Below are 17,426 nucleotides of genomic sequence, written 5' to 3'. Positions count from 1 at the left end.
ACAGAGCAAGCCATCTCCGTTAACTCTGACACAAGTTATGATTGAGAACAACAGGGCCTCTTTCCAGAGAAGCTGCATAATCAACCCTGTTTGCACATCAGCTCAAGTTAAAAGGTTTTAGTTCTTCTGTTGCTGGGTTTTTGTTTGTTTGTTTTGCTTTGCTCTGTTCTTTTAGTAGGCTACATATTTTGACCACTTTCAATATGTTTCAATTTATTTGCATTTTTTTCTTAGCATGCAGGATTAAATAAGTTCGTTTTAATGCAAATATACAAAGTACTTGGAACATTTTCCTCTTGCCATACTGCCCTCCCCTTTCAGGCTCCTTCCCTTCTCATCAGTTACCTTTGTTCCCCTAGACAGTTTCCCATCTATTTTCACCCCATTGTATGCATTTGATTTTATGTGTCTATAAAACGTCTGCACAGCAAATGAAAGTTTTGTGAAACTTCCATCACCTTTAGTACTACCCTAGACCATTTGAATGCTTATTGCTAAGACTAGGCTTTTGGCAAGTATTTCTAACATTTTTATATTAATGCAATGTAAGGCTTATGGAACAGTTGTAAAACTAAATATAAACTGTCTTGCTTCTGTTTAGCATTTTCTGGAGCTTGTAGTCAGGAATGTTTGAAAGAAAAATAAATAAAAGAAGTCCAGATTGAAAAGAAAGAAAACTATTTCTATTTTTGCAGTTGGTTTGATTTTGGATATAGGAATGTGTAGTGGGGAGCTGCGGGCTGTGTTCCTGCCGCCCCAGCTCCTGGTCGTCTGGCTAGCTTATGCCCCGAAATAACAACACACAAACTGTATTCTTTTAAACACTGCTTGGCCCATTTCTATTCATGTGTGTAGCACCCCAAGGTGCGCTTACTGGGAAGATTCTAGCCTATGTCCATCCTGAGTCGGAGCTTCATCGCATCTGCTCGGGAGAGGGCAGCATGGCGTCTGTCTCTCAGAGGAGCTGCTCTACATCTTAGCTCACTTCCTCTTCCTCCCAGCATTCTGTTTTGTTTACTCCATCCACCTATGTTCTAACCTATGAGGGCCAAGCAGTTTCTTTATTTTTAACCAATGACCTTCCTCCATCAGGAATGCTAACACATACACACACAACCTAGTTATTGACTTCATCAGGCTGCAAGATATGTGGTCAAAGTGCAAGAATCATCTGTATTTCTATATATTAGGTGTGAACATTCTGAGAAGGAAATTAGGAAAGCCATCCCACTAACAGGGGTATAAGAAGATGAAATATTCCAAAATAAACTCATAAAAATGAATGCAAGATTTGTACTCTGAAAACTACAAAAACAATGCTGAAAAATTTATAGAAGGTCTAAATGTGTAGATAGACCTCCTGTGGTCATGGTCCCCAAGCTGACTACAGACTGAATGCAGTGACCTAGAGACATACAAGCTACCTAGAAATGAACTGAGTCCAGCTGGCCAACAGAGTGCAATGCAGGACTGCAGAGGGAGGTACCATCAGGAACACATATGCAGTTTGTGCTTCTAAAAAGGCAAAACGAATTTCTGGGTTCAATTCAAGTATAGAATTTCCAATCGTCCAGACTGGAAAGAACACACCGGACTGAAGCTGAGACAAGGGAAGGAGGAAGAGCAGCTGGGCTTCTGTATGACAGTGACTAAGGGAGGGAGAGGTGGCGAGGCCTAGGCACATTAGCACTGATCTGGAGAGTGAACCCAGCAAGGATAGGGAAGAGGTCAGACACTGCAGGTGGGAAGAAAGAGGTGTCCCCCCCACTGGAGGGCAGCAGGGGTCAGAAAAGGCCTTCGGAAGGAAGGTGCTGTCACATGTAGAACTTTGGTAGGTTACTAGCAGGCCACTGGTTAAAGAAGTGTGTGGAGAGAATAGGTCTGAATAATCAGGAAAACTAAGAGCCAGCACATCTTGGAGGGTCCTGGGAGAAGCAGTGTTGAGGAGAGAACTGCAGGCAGCAAGCAAGAGGAGCAGTGGGAGGGGCTGAATGTTGCTGTCAGTTGAGATGCCAGCTGGCTGCATAAGAGGCCACATAAGAAGGAAGACATTCTGAGAGACCAACTCTCAGCACCATGGGGGACATCATCTATGAAGGGTTCTCAGGTATTGACAGTTAGCATGTAGAAACTATCACCATAACTCAGAGCTTAGCTCGCACGACCAGGCACACCCAGTGTGAATTTTGCACGCTCTAACTGCTGGGTCCTTCTCTTGCAAACCTTCATGGGGAAAGGGTAAAAGGAGAAAAGATCATCCCACTTTGAAGAGAGTGAGGAAAAAGAACTGAAAGCTGAGGACTAGAGTAGAAGAGATGGGATGGGGGCTTGCTCCTGAGCTGAATGAAGACAAATGGGCAGCGAATTCTGGAGAATACATCCTTTCTCCGGAACACTTGCCTCTCCATCAGGGCCCAGCCAAGGCCTGTCAGGCAGGAGTGGCGCTTTTGTGCGTCTGCAGCCTGTGCTCCTGTTGCCATAGTGATGGGGCCATAAGTCATGTCTGCTGCTGCTGTACAGAGGCGTTGTGATTTATGCCAACCCAGCTGGGATTGTAAACTTATTTTTAATGTTCAAAATCCGTCATAGTAAAGGAGGGTAGAGAGTCTCAGACTCATTTTAAAGGGAGTGGGGGTGTTGTTAGACCTTGATTTTCTCTCCGCCAGCGAAGTTTCCACATAGAACAATGGAGCCTACATCTGCAAAGCTTCCTTCTGACTCTCCAGCTTAGGGGTTTGAAACACCTTGAGCAGATGCTCAACCTTCAGGTCAGGCTGCTGCTGCTTTCCCCAGAACAATCCTTTGTCCCTCTCTAAGCCGCCACCAAGCCCTGTTTTCCTTATGCTTATATTTGTGGCTAACTCTAGATTTAATGGAAAGGGCTTAAGGGGGAAAAGAACTTGTATTTGAAAGGACATTTTAATTTCTTCATTTTTCTAATGGGGACAGTATACCTTCGCCTCAGGAAGGGTTTTTCAACATTGGCATCTTTGATATTTAAAATTGGGTTACTTGGTTTTAGAGAATGGATGTCCTTTGCACTGTGGGGTATCTAGAGCATGTCCATCTTATACCCACTGGGTGCCAATAGCACCCTATAGGTTGTTAACCAAAGACACTATAGAGTTTATCAAATGTACCTAAGGGCATGTCCAAACTATCTCTAAACTTTTTTCCAGGTAAAATGAGGTTTCTCTTTTTGACCTATGCTATTTTCAGCTTTTATGGGAAAAATATAAGATACTTCCCCAAAGGAATGGAGAGATAGATCAACTGTTAAGAGTACTTGTTGCTCTTGCAGAGGGTTGGGGCTCAGTTCCCAGTACCCATATGGTGACCCACAACAATCTATATGTCTAGTTCCAAGAGATTCAAAGTCTTCTTACCTGTGTAGACAATAGACATGCACACAATGCACATTCATGCATGCAGGTAAAATACTCATACACATACAATATACTAGAATAAATATATCTATTAAAATATAAAAAATATTTTTGCCCAACACTATGTCTTTGTGCAATACGTGTTGTCATGAACATCCCAAGGTGTTTTCACCTTGTTTTACAAGTATTGGCTTCAACCCAGCTGGATAGACACTGTCATTGGTGAGTCAGCCCAGTACCCCAGCACCAGAACCTCAGTGTAAATGCAGATTCAGGGCACAGATCTTCCCAGGCAGCTCCATCTCAAAGCAGTGAACATCATCCTGCTGTACCTAGGGGCATGGTAGCAGGACTGTGAAAACACCTTAAAGAGGTGCAGTCAGCAAGCTGGATACTCTGGGGCCATGGATTCTGCTACCGGAACACTGAAGCCAGGATTTAATTGAGATGACTGGCATGGGCAATAGATGACTAGAAAGACCCTTCATACTCTCACCTAAACCACTCTCTTCCACTTTATTTCGCTCCATTTTAAAGTTACAGCAAGTACACATAACACAAAATTTACTATCTTAATGGAAATTTCAGGGCTATCAGGCATGCATTGCACAGCTAGACTTATCATCTCACGCAATGAAACTTTTTTCTGTGCAATACACAGAACACACAACTCCTTGTTCTCTTCTCTCTCCAACCCTTAGTAGCCATCATTATCATTTGTATCTGTAATCTGTATTTCTGATTTCTTCATAGATGTGAAATATCCAGCAGTTATACTTTTATAATTGCTTGTTTGACTTAGTATAATGTCCTTAGTCTCATTCATGTTACAGCAGATGTCATAATGTCCTTCCTTTTTCAGGGCAAATAATATTCCATTACATTTTATACTACATTTTAATTATATATGCATATGCTAACAGACGCTTGAGATGTTTATATATTTAACTATTGCAAATAACAGTGCCAGGAATCTTATATTCCTTTCTGAAGCATTTTGGGTTGTATTTCAACTTGTCAGTATTCATGTACAATGCACATAAAAACATAAAGAACATTAGTTAAAACTCACACTAAAAAGGGCCCAACAACTGCCTAACAAGGGCTCTGACACAGGAATTGTATTTAGGCCAAATAGTTACATCATAGTAATAATAATGACCAATGAATGGTTCATCCAAAGCATTATCCATCGTCTTACTATATTCTCAACCAGAATCATACAGTCATCTCCATTTCAAAAGTGTAGAAACTGAGGCAGAAATATAAAGGAAATTCATTCATTGTTGTAGATAGTGTGTGACAGAGCTTGGGCACCAGCATGCTAGATACTAAAGAACGATCTCTGTCTGGGTAGAGATTGAGAAGGCTAGATTGGAGTGCTAGAGTAGGCTATGGGGAACCTGAGCCAACAACCTTAGACACACAGGAACACTCCTGTTCATTATCCACAGCATCCTAGGAGAAGCTGGATTACAATATCCTTTCCTTTTCTTATACATGTGCTCTTCAGCACTTCATTATCCTCCTTTGTTCATTCTAGATTATGCTGCGGACATGTTCAATTGGTATGATCTCAGCACTGGAATAGCCTTGCAGGCTGTTCTGTATGAATGATAAGATGGATGCTCATAAGGACATGGAGAATCAATTATGGAATACTCTTTATCCTTCGTAACTTTTTAAAACTTTCCCAAAACTTGGGGGAAAAATTCTTCCAATTTTATTACACAACCTGATTGCTCCTGTGTTACTCTTTGATATTGTTTTCTTTGGTTGGTGAAAGAAAAGGAATCATGTCTAATCATTGAAATGCCTTCTGATAAAATGGTGTGGTGTGTTCCTTTTGTCTGTCTCTCTGTCTGTATCTCTGTAGCCCTTCCCCTCTCTCTGTCCTCCCACCATCATTCTCTTTCCCTCTCTCTCTCTCTCTCTCTCCCTCTCTATCTCTCTCTCCCCCCCTCCCCGTGTGTGTGTGCTGCAAAGAAGCAGTTACACAGGAAGCTCCAACTCTGCTACAAGCCAGAAATTTATCTCAGCAAATATATTAAAACCAAGATAAGATTTTGACAAATATGTTCTCTGAGATAACAGAATAACAGATTAATAAAAAGCATTGGATAAGACAATTCCACTGTTAATTCATCTTTAACATTTCCGTCTATATGACTGTCTTTCTTTGCGTCTCAGTAACCAACAATCTTTCTTCATCATAACGTCAGGAGATGGAAAATTCAAAGGAACCACTTTAGTCTTAAAATCTTCTCAATGTAAGATTTGAGGCAGTGCTTACCTATTTAGCTGAGCTGGCATGTGGGAATTCTCATATCTACCATCTCTGATATAGTCCAACAGTAAGACAGACTGATAACAAGAATACCAGGAAGAATTTGGGCAACATAGAATGGAATGGCTGCCTCATTGATCCCCTCTTTGCCCGTGTCACCTAATGATGGGTAACTGAGCATATTTTAACATATGCTAGACCAATAATATTCTTTCCCTGGAATTTTACAAAATCTATACTGTGGAAGCAAAGCATTACTCCTTAATGTCAAGAAGCACATATAGTTAAGGACACATGAGTATCATCGCCCTAGCCTTCAAGATGGAAAGGAGTAGCGAATGGGAAGGCATGAGTTGCATAGTCTGAGAGAATAAAGCCATCATAATAGAAAAGTGAAGAAGGAAAAGCAGAATCTTAGTATGTTCTCCACTCAATCTCTATCTCATCTCTGTTGTGAGCTGATATCTTCCTTTTCCCAAGACAACATTCCAATATAAGTCTCACTGAAGTCATTCAAACCAGGTTGTTTTTCCCTGACACTAAAATCATCCTGAGTTATAATAAGCAGAAAAATGCTCTGCAAGGATGGGTGGAACACGGTTCTTAAGTCAGAAGTCTTCACTCTAGTTTCAATGCTTTCCCTCAACAACTGCCCTGCTTGAGCCCTCAGAATGTCAACTTCCTTTTCTGTGAAATAGGAGATTAACAATAGGCTTGCAGCCTGGGGGAATACGCAGTACAGTGCTTGGCATGATCTGAGTTAGATACCTCGCACCGACAGAAAACAAACACAGAGAACCAGGTGCAGCAGCCCATGTTTGTAACCTCCGTGGTAGGGAAGCAGAGACAAGAGGCTCCCTGAGGCTCATTCAGTTGCTATGCTGGCTGAATCATCAAACTGCAGGGTCAGTAAGATACCCTTTCTCCCCAAAATAAGATGGAGAGTGACTGAGGAAGGCTGCTTTCCCCCACTTGTACATTCTCAGATGATAGATAGAGAAACAGGCTTGGCACTGGGCAATGGCCATAGACATCCCTCAGACTTGGGGGTCCTCTCCTCACCACCACCCCAGCATACTTGCTCCAAGTCATGCTTTCTTGTTTGTCCCTCTTTTCAATCTGAAGATGTGGAGACTTGCAGCAGCATCACAAGTCCCATTTGAAAGGTATTTAACTTCTAATGCAGATATAACAAGTCATTTCTCAGTTTCACTGTAGCTGCAAAGCCGTCTATAATTCAACATCAAATATTTATCATTACATTTATTAAAATTTTAATAATTTACCATTTCCTGTATGTAAGATAGATGCTTAGCTAACTGGTTCTCCTTTATCCAACCTGGGTCACTTCAATATTTATATTCTAAAGTCTCCATTTGAGTTTCATTTAACAGAGGCTGTGTTCTGAGCCCTGCACCTGGGCTGCCCACCAGGGCATGGTACAGCTTCCCCTGTGACAAAGACTAACAGAAACCCCGTGCTGCTCAGTGTTTGAAGAGATTTACCGAGCCTGGGCAGAAACTCATCCTAATAGACTTCACTTTTATTATGATCGCTAAACTAAAATGGGAAAAATATATATGTCTCCAGGCTCACTGGCTGAATGACAGGCAGTAGGGAAGGAGGAGAATGGTGGAGAGTTAACCCATGTGGTAGCAAGTGGGGCAGCCTATACACTGTTCGTCAAATGAGCTTCATCTCCCATAACGAAGGACGAATGTGATGGTGCAGGGTAAATTCTGTTGCCGAATTCTACGAGCCAAGCTAGCTGTCAAAGGGGCTTCTAAGTTACTTACACTCTCTTTTTTCATTCATGGCCTAGTACACATTTGCAGAAAGGATGGATGCCTTCAGTGAGAGGGGTAGCACAAGGAGGTGAGTTTGGCCCTCTAATGTTGAAACAAACAAACAAAAACTCAAAACAAACAACTACAACACCTCACCCTCAAAGAAAAAAAATCCAAAAAACAAACCACCAGGTATAGTACTGAGTGCAGATTTGTGGGACCCACTGTCCAGCCAGCTTAACCTATTCAGTGAGTACTCAGCCACTGAGAGATATTGTCCGCGAGTCTCCACATGTATGCACATCTGCACACGTGTGTACCTGCGCACACACGCATGTCTGCCTACATATATACAGAAAATTTGAAGAAATAAAACAGTAAGAAAGGACTCTTTCCCTTACTGACCAAATGGTCAGTAAAGACCAAGGGGGAAAGCCAGTAACTCCCTCCCTCTATGACTCGCCTATGCGTCCACAGCAGACAGCAAGCACCACTAGCCTTACAATCTAGGTTCAAAACTGACTTACTACTCAAGTAATATTGTGTAGAGAACTCAGATCATGGGTTTCTCCACCTGAAAAGAAACAGGAACTACATCATTAGCTGGAAGGAGTCACAATTTATACTTATAAAAAGGGGTCTAGACAGATCTAGACACAGAGCTGGTCATTATCATTTAAAAGTAAACAACTAAGAATTTAAATATGTTGTTCACACCTCAAGAACATCCAGCGATAAGACTGTGATTATCATTCCCATTTACAGATGAGAAACTGAGGCTAAGAAGGCCTTAATAATTTGGTCAACATTAGTTAACAAGTGGTAGAGCTGGAACTCAAACCTGCATAGTTTGTCATGAGGTCTGTTCTATTCACTTTGTCCAATACCCTAATCTTGGGGTTGTAAACTGTTAAATGGGCTGCTTATGAAAGATCTCTTGCCCTTTGAGAAAGGAATGTTTATAGAACTGGTAAGGAAGGTGTCAGTGGTGGGAGGAGTCTGACAGCTTGAGATTCCATTTCAGATGTCCATACCCCGCCCCATAACAGCTTCACAGTGTTATGTGTGGACAGAGAATGCATTCCTAGCTTGTCTACGAATGTGTGGTTAAAAACACACTTTCTCAACTGGGTGGTGTTGGCACTCGTCTTTAATCCCAGCGCTCAGGAGGCAGAAGCAGACATCATCTCTGTGAGTTTGATGCCAGCCTGTTCTACAGTGTGATTTCCAGGACAGGCTCCAAAGCTACACAGAGAAACCCTGTCTCAAAAAACAAGAACAAACAAACAAAAGAGAGAGAGAGAGAGAGACCCACAAAAAGCAAAATCAACCAACCAACCAACCAACCAACCAAACTAAACCAAAACATACTTTCTCTAACAAAGTCTTAGAAGGTCAGAGAGGTGCAAATAAAAGTCTGTGTCAGCATGGGATACCTCCCTATGAGTTATGGTCAGGAAGATCCAGAGCATCGAAAACAACACATTTCACTTTGACTGAAAAAGAGAAACTAATCTCAAGCTGGTCAGGAAACTTTCTATCAGCTGACTAGCTGTCCAGTGTCAGAAGGTGCCGTGCAACTGATAGGAGAGAGAAGACATTAATAATGATGGCCCTTGCAAGTCCCAACACCAACCGGCTAGATAAGCTGTGCCCATTGATGCAACCAAAGCATGGTGGTTACAGGGTAACCAATTACTTTTGGGTTGGATTTGAGACATAGTCCAGAGGAGGGATGTCATGTAATGTAATGCAAACCCAATCAAATGCCCATGTCTGGGAAGCCATAATCTCTGGGGGTATGGAACCTCCTATTGCTGTTTTGTAAATGACCATGCTGTGAAATTGACTTCTACGTATTTCTGTTTATACCCATAGAGTTGTGTTGTTGCTCTTTACCTTGGTCAGAGCCTTATTTGTGCAGTGTGTAGTGACTAACACAAGATTCATAACTGTGCACAGTGATGAGAGTAAGTGACACTGAGTGTTCAGTGATAGACGGGTCATCTGTATCAACTTCTTCCAAACAAGGTTAAAGGAACAATGTGGAAAAGAATAATGAACATCAGAGCCAGCGGTTGAGGAGAAAAGCAATGAATGACATCTTCAGAACATCTGTGGCTACTTACACAGGACTTGCACAAGCTCCTGTCAGCCAGTTTTCCAGAATGCATGGAGCGCTGTGTTCTGAGGCTCCACCGATATCTGTGGAATTACTGGCAGTTGATGATTGCAGAGGGTGGTGTAGGGAAAGGGGGGAAAGAACTCACGAACTAATTGGGCACAATGTGTTATTAATTATATAAAAAGCAAGGAAATGAAGCTGAGAAAGAGTCATGCAGTGGTTCCCAACCATCCTAATACTGCAATCCATTAATACAATTCCTCATGTTGTTTTTACCCCTTACCATAAAATTATTTTATTGCTATTTCATAACTACTTTTTTCTACTGTTATGAATCGTAATAAAATATCTAATAGACAGATGATCTTAAGTGACCCCTGTGAGAGAGTCATTCAACCCAGAGGGCTCGTGACTCACAGGTTGAGAACTATTGTGCTAGGGGTTGTAGAAGGAGCTGGAGATGGGGGTGGATATAGTCAAAGTACATTGCAAAGTATATGAAAACTTCAAATAACAAAGTAAAAATGCCATTGAAAAGAATGAAATCATGCTTACAATTTGTATTCATCTCCAATAAAAGAGAAGAATCTTGATTATCAAATGATGTCAACCCTGTGTCAAGAGCCCTCCCATCAAAACATGCTGCCTGATTCCTCCATATCTATAGGGTCATGTTCTGTCCTATGGCATTCCTCAATGTCTTTACCTCTAATGCCTTTCTCTTGATAGTACATTTATTATTATCAACTATTTTAACTATTTTAGTTAGGATACGAAGAAATGGGTTTCACTATGGTGTTTTCATATGCCTGTGTCATTGTACCTTGCTCATATTTGTTTCCGGCCCCTTCCATACTTTTTCTATCAAAAAATATGATCCAGAGAAATAAAGCAGAAATCCTGTTTGTATGCTGTTTCTGTATCATGAACTATATCTTTCTAATCTCCCAGTTATACTCTACTATGTCATTGTTTCCTTCTTCTGGACTACAAATGCTGCTACGTTTACATTTTCTCAGCTGGGCAAGGTGAAGCAGACTTGTTATTCCAACAGGGAGGAGGATAACTCAGGAGGATCACAGGCTGCAGTCATTCTGGGTTATAGAGCAAAGTGCTATAAAAATAATAGTACATAGATGATAGATGGAAGGATGAATGATAGATGATATTTAGATAACTGATATGGGGATAGACACACACACAAAGAAATGGGTTTCAGTCTCATACACACGCAGAGACAAATATTCCTTTTACTCAGTGGGCACCAAATGCACACACTGTGACATGCAAGCCTCTCTACATATATCATCTACCCTGACAATCATCATATGGAAGAGACACATTAGCTTCTTCCTTCTGGGTTTTCATTTGGAAGTTCAGAACAGGCTTGGTCTAAGTTGTGGAGTGAGAAGTCACATCCAGCTCTATGTGGTGGCAAAATCTATGCCTTGCCCACCATTTCCTTCCCAGGCTGTTTTTACAACTTTTGAGCCTAGCATATTTTCTACCACACAGGCAAGAAGCCAGTGTGTGTGTCTGCTGAAGGCTTCACCTTACCATCCTGCCTCCCATTTGCAGAACATGCTCCCTGACTAGATGCAGTGCCTCGAGCCCATGAGGTCCACAATGGGGGAGACAGGGAGAAGGGAGAATAGGGAGAGGGGAGAAAATAGAAGAGTTGTTTTCTCTAATATCCCCAGAGTCTTTGTCATGCATCCCTTTCTGCACCACTGACTGCTCTAGTCTGACAGAAGTGAAAGCTCCAGCCCAGACCTGTACTTTGTTCATGTGTTTAACCTGTGGTGTTTTCTTGTCCCACAACCACACTGTGCATTCTGAGCTTTCCCTGGCGACTACCATACTTCTAGTCACAACACATGTAGTTAAGTCCTATAACAGATTGGTTTCGAGAGCGAGTGTGTGATTCAGGACAAGGTAAATAAAGCAGTCTGCCCCTTCAAGAACTTATCTGAAGCACTGGTTAATGTCCCATGATTATTCAAACAGAGGCATCAGAGTCTACAGATGAGGACTGTGTACTCAAAAGAGCCATGTTTCTAGGATTCATTTACTGACTATGGCCTTGGGCAAGTGATGCTACTTACCTGAGCTATGTGGCTGTTGTTTCGCTGCATCACATTATATTGTCTCAGGTTACAAGATAAGGTTTGAGTGTAACTGTATGCACAAGAATGAAGTCAACCCAGAGGAAAATGGAAGGGAAGGATAAAAAGAAACAGGAATAATGCATCTCCATGCCCGGAGATAAGGCCACCTTAGAGTGTCCGGGCTCTCGTACACTTTATTTTCCAGTCAATCAGGATAACTTTATTCTTTATTTCATTTCCTAGTAGATTGAACTCAAATTTCACAGAGTGAATCATCCAAGAACCTGTTCCATTAAACTGCTGGGCTAATCCCCAGAATATCTGACTCAGTAGGTGCTGCTTCCTGTATTCGCTATAAACAATCACACAAACTGGGGTGGCTTAAAATATAACCAGAAATCTTAAATCAGTATTGCTGGGCTGAGATCAAGGTCATCCTTCTTGTGGAGGTGGTGTATGTATTTGTGTTGTGTGTGTGTGTATCCAATCCAATTTGTGTCCAATCCAGCTTTTATGCTGATTATTGACTTTCCCTGGCTCATGAGTGTAATACATCAACTTTACACTCCTTCACATTGTCTCTTCTGTATGTGTCAAATACTCTCCGCTTCTCTCTTATAAAGTATCTGCCACGGTGTTCTAGACACATAACCATAAGTAAGGTAAACCAGGCTATGTTAAAGTCTTGATAATATTTATGAAAAGTTATTTAAAAACAAATGATATTAGCAAGGATTAAGTATTAAGGCTTCCTACGTTTGGGCATCACTTTCGATCTACCATAGATCCAGTGTGAGAATCTGAGTTTCTAACAAGTTTCTCGGTAGTTGTGGACCAGTGGGTGACAGAGTGACATCCTGCATACTTTATTCAGAGATTTACACATCTGTGGAAACCCCATTTTAACCCTTACATATGTCTGGCCACTTCTGGCATTATGTTTTCTTTCTGCCTAAAAATGTCCCACTTTTTGGAATATCACAAAGTACATCTTTTTGTGATTTTTGTCTCATTTAATGCATTGAGTTTTTTTCTTATATGTTGTATCTCAACTACATAGCCCTCCATATAATATATGTTCAATAAATTCTCAGGGCTTGGAATTGAAAGGGCAAAAGAACAAGAAGAAATTCTTAATTCTATTCAGAAAGAATTCAGTGTGAAAGCGATCACCAAGTGAGCAACGCTAGCTTGCATTCTGATATCCCATTATTCTTTCAACATTGTTGAGAAATTAACAGCACTTCACTCTTTCATTTTCATTGATTGAGATCATAGAAAAATCACTGAGGAGCTCCAAATGCTGGGCTTTGTGGATGATTATTATTCCAACTACAATAGCTATTCTCACATTTCTCTTATAAGAAGATTCTGCTCCGGGCCAAACTGTGAAGAAGGCCCAGTGTGCAGCAAGAAGCGTTGTTTGCCATGCTTCCCTCTCCACAAGGAACTTTTATTTCCTTTCTCCAGTCAGTCTCATGTTCTATGCTCCTTGCTAAGCCATGAGCCTCCTGAAAGCAGAGGTAAGCCTTAATCATGCCGGTAACACTAGGGTGCTTGGCACAGTGCCTGGCACACAAGAGGCACCAGGGACTGGCAGGTTTTATTCTTCTAAAGAACTGAAAGGAATTCATGAGCTCTCGCTCCCCTACCTTCATAGCTGGCATTATTAGTGTCTCCAGTACTGTAGCTTTCATACCCAGCAGCTTCATGCTGAGGTAGCTAGAGAATAGGAGGCCACCAGGGAAGGGCTCTCTTCCTTGCCCCTAACCCCATCTGACTTGAAAACTTTCTCTTCTACCTAAATGCTGCCCATGCTGGTCTTCCCATGATTTATACTTAATGAGCAGTGTTCTTTTTATCTTCTGAAAACAGTGTATTCTTCCCTTTCCACCTCTCCAAGCATCCCCTGTCTGCCCAAACGTGACTCTTCATTTATCCAATAAAGATGTCCATGTGCATAAAGCCACAGGCCTTGCAAACCACAGGAAACTGCACATGTTCATTCAAATTCTTATGACACAAAGATTAGCATAAACTCTCAACACTAAGACACTGTTGATTTAAAAATGGACCATCAATTAGATGCACCCTTTTTGCAAGGGAAAGACAAAAGAATAAAGAAGAAAAGAGGAGAAAATCCATTGTGTTGTCATTATAAGCATGGTAATTATAAGCATGGACTCTAGAGAGCTAACCATTGTCAAGTTGGCACTTTACTTGTATTAGACAATATAATTTTCTCTTCTCTATTATACAGTATAAAAACCAGCCACAAAATCAAAACAAAAATCCTTCGATCTTCAATGTCCTCAAGTTTAAAGCATAAATACAGAAAACCTCACATTCGAGTATTTGATGGAATGAAGGTGTGAACTGGGGTGGTTCAGATGGGCTCCAAGGTTTGTAACTTTAAACATTGAACTTTATGTTTAATCAAAATAAAAGAGTCTCACAAAAACTGTATACTTTGATGAATGTTCAGGAGAAATGCTTATAAAAGCACAGCTAAGATGAAAATATCAAACTCCGTCAGCACCACACAAACCCTCCAACTGTCCTTAGCCATTAATCCTCTATCACCCAAAGTAATACCAAAGCTTTTACAAACTAGTAAACCCAATAGTATAAATCATTGTAAGAGTATATATGTACATATATTTGTGCCTGGATTTTGTAGTTCAATACTATTATACACATACATCTACAAATCTCTGTTGCACACCTACTTAGTGGTGAAATCAATGTGTTAGGCATCTGTACATCTAACATGAGTAGACACTACTTGACAGATTACCACAGTGGTCATGTTAATTGTTTTAGTTAGGGTTTCTATTGCTGTGAAGAGGCACCCTTACCATGGCAACTCTTATAAAGGAAAACATATTTATTTGTGGCTACCTTAGAGTTTCAGAAGTTTAGTCCATTATCATCATGGTGGGACACTGTAGCATACAGGCAGACATGGTGCTGGAGAAGGAACTGAGAGTTAAGCATTTTGATCTTCAGGCAAGAGAAGGAGTCTTAGTGCTACATTGGGCATGGTTTGAACATAGGAGACCTCAAATCCTGTCTCCACTTCCTTCCATAAGGTCACACCTACTCCAACAAAGTCACACCTCCTAATAGGGCCACTAAATGGAGACATTTTCTTTCAAACCACCACACTAATTTACCCTCTTGTAATAAGTACATTAAACTTTAATCTGCTTCCTATAATGGCCATATTTTGTTAATATTAGTTTTATTAAAATTTAACTACCACAGTGGGTCACAACTTTTCTGACTGCGATTGTGAGAGGCCCCATACTTCTCCCCAGATTTATCATGTTTGGGATCCCAGTCCAAACCTGCGGTGCACCTACAAGTCAGTCCTGCAGGCCTGCTGTAACGTGCCCCCTGTGGCTGCAGTTGCCACAGTTCTCATTCTCATCTCTTGGCTGTGATTCCATGTCAGCGATATTGGCTATCTATAAGCATGATCTATTATTTATTAATTTCTAACATATTACATGACTGGTACTCATTAATTCTTAAAATACTCATGATATACTTGCCTGGGCAATGCCATGTCAAAAAAGGTTTATTAATGTCACTTGGAAGAATCCACCACCTTAGTGAAAATCACTTCACATGGAGGACTATAATTTTTTATCCACCCTTGCTGAGTAGAGACCAAAACGTGGTTTTATCACTTCCTGGTAAGAACACAATCTGGCCTTTAAGATAGTTTTTGTGTGCCTGCTTAACGTTTATAAATAAATGAAAAGAACAGCATAGAACAGCCTGGTCTACAGAGCTAGTTCCAGGACAGGCTCCAAAACCACAGAGAAACCCTGTCTCGAAAAACAAAACAAAACAAAAACAACAACAACAACAACAACAAAAGAACAGCATAGATTCGTGAGATGATATAAAGATAAAATGCAATTTTATCAGTAATAACCTAGTACATAGGGTACCATCAGTGGGTATGAGCTATTGTACATAGGCTACTATCAGTGGGTATGAGTATTATTCTTTTACTTCATGAGGAAGTTCTGCTATCTTCATTTTACAGACAAAAAAATTAAAACTCAGAAAATTCGACCTGGGTGTATCTTATTGCTTGCACACGGTGGAAATAACACCCTCACCCAGTCCTTGAAACCCCACACATGTGACTATTAGTGCATCTGACATGAACGTCTTCACTAAAGTCCCAGGTCGCATATAGCTCTGCAGAGTACCTTTCAAGGGATTTTAGCTGAAGTCATTCGAGCTCTTGAGAGTGCTTCTATTAGATGTACATTGTTACACTTTTGCAATAAGCAATTCCCAGAGACTTTAGCAAAGTTTTCTTATTTCATCTGCTTCAAACCTATATTAAAACATGAAAATGATGGAAACCATGATGAATCAGTTTGAATATACAGAAATATGTTTGTTCTTCAATTTTTAATGATATGCCACTGCATTTTGTAAATGCTATTCACTTATTGTCCTAATTAATTTTTAATTTATTTAAAAAATTTAATTATGTGTATTTATGTGTTGACATATGCGCATGAGTGCAGGTGCCTCTGAGTTCACAGAGGATGTTGAATTCTTTGAGTCTGTAATTACAGCTATGAACCACCTTGGAATTGAACTTGGGTCCTCTGGAAAAACAGCACTTTCTTAACTGCCGAGTCATCCCTTCAGCATCAGTATTATATCATTTTTTTTTAAAGATAGCTGTTGTGAAAAACATTAATAGCCCAGAAAAACATGTTAGTCTCATCCTTCCATGTGAAGTGCAGCAGATGCAGAGAGCTGCTCCTCAGGGAGTTCTCAGAAGAATATACGTGCTGACATATACATGTTGACAACGTTTCCATTCGGAATGAATCTGTGACAATTGTTGAGTAGTAGGGTAATAGTCACAGGCAGTCATCAGGGCCAGGTTTTAATTTCAGTTCACTCATCAGTAAGTGGTGTGCAAGTCATTTACATAATTAATACTAGAATCCACTTATGACAACGTCCTAGTTTCTAGAAGGTTTTCTTTAATCAAATTAGAGACAGATGCTCTAGACGCTCCACCAGAAAAATCCAGACTTGTACTAGGATCAGGTCTAAGGCCCTTGACTTAATGAAATCAATAAACATTTAGTAGATGTCCAATATGTACTAGGATCTAGGGATTACAGAGCTAAGCAAATTATTTTTTTTTTGACCTTGAGAAGTATGCCACATAATGGGAGAGCATAATATATGAACCACTAATTAGAAGAAAGCAGAACCAGTCTACAAAGGAAGTTGGTTGTGAGGGTCAAGATATGAAAGCAAGAGATACAGTCACATTCATTTCATGAGTTAAGATCAAGATGACTTGATACTTTGGGAATCAGATTTTGTGGATTTTCTAAATTTTATTCTCATAATAGAAAACAGCCGTCCTTCAAACTTTCATGACTTTCTATCATAACAATGGTTATATGATAAGCCCATTCATAACATATGTCACAGTGAGTGAGATATAACTGCATCTGATAGTTTTATTTCATTTTTTTAATAAAATCACAGAAGGAAAGCAATGAGGGTAGCCAGGGCGGCACAACAACAGAAGATGTTTCTAGAATTTAGGAGCAGATGGATTTGACAACATTCTCTAATATACCAGGCCTCTATCAACACTCCTGAACTCTTTTCTTCACAAGAACGCCCATGAAGCTGAAGCAGAAGGAACCCCACAACTCTAAGAAGTCCTCT

General features: G+C 40.5%; 1 protein-coding gene across 5 annotated transcripts in view; it reads right to left on the bottom strand.

Annotated features, from left to right (window-relative positions):
* Nucleotides 1–17,426, bottom strand: part of Astn2 (astrotactin 2) — a 987,955-nt gene that overhangs the window by 511,952 nt on the left and 458,577 nt on the right. The window lies entirely within an intron of this gene.

The sequence above is a fragment of the Chionomys nivalis genome, chromosome 11 (assembly GCF_950005125.1).
Source record: "Chionomys nivalis chromosome 11, mChiNiv1.1, whole genome shotgun sequence".
Classification (NCBI taxonomy): domain Eukaryota; kingdom Metazoa; phylum Chordata; class Mammalia; order Rodentia; family Cricetidae; genus Chionomys; species Chionomys nivalis.
This window is presented reverse-complemented; position numbering and strand designations above follow the sequence as displayed.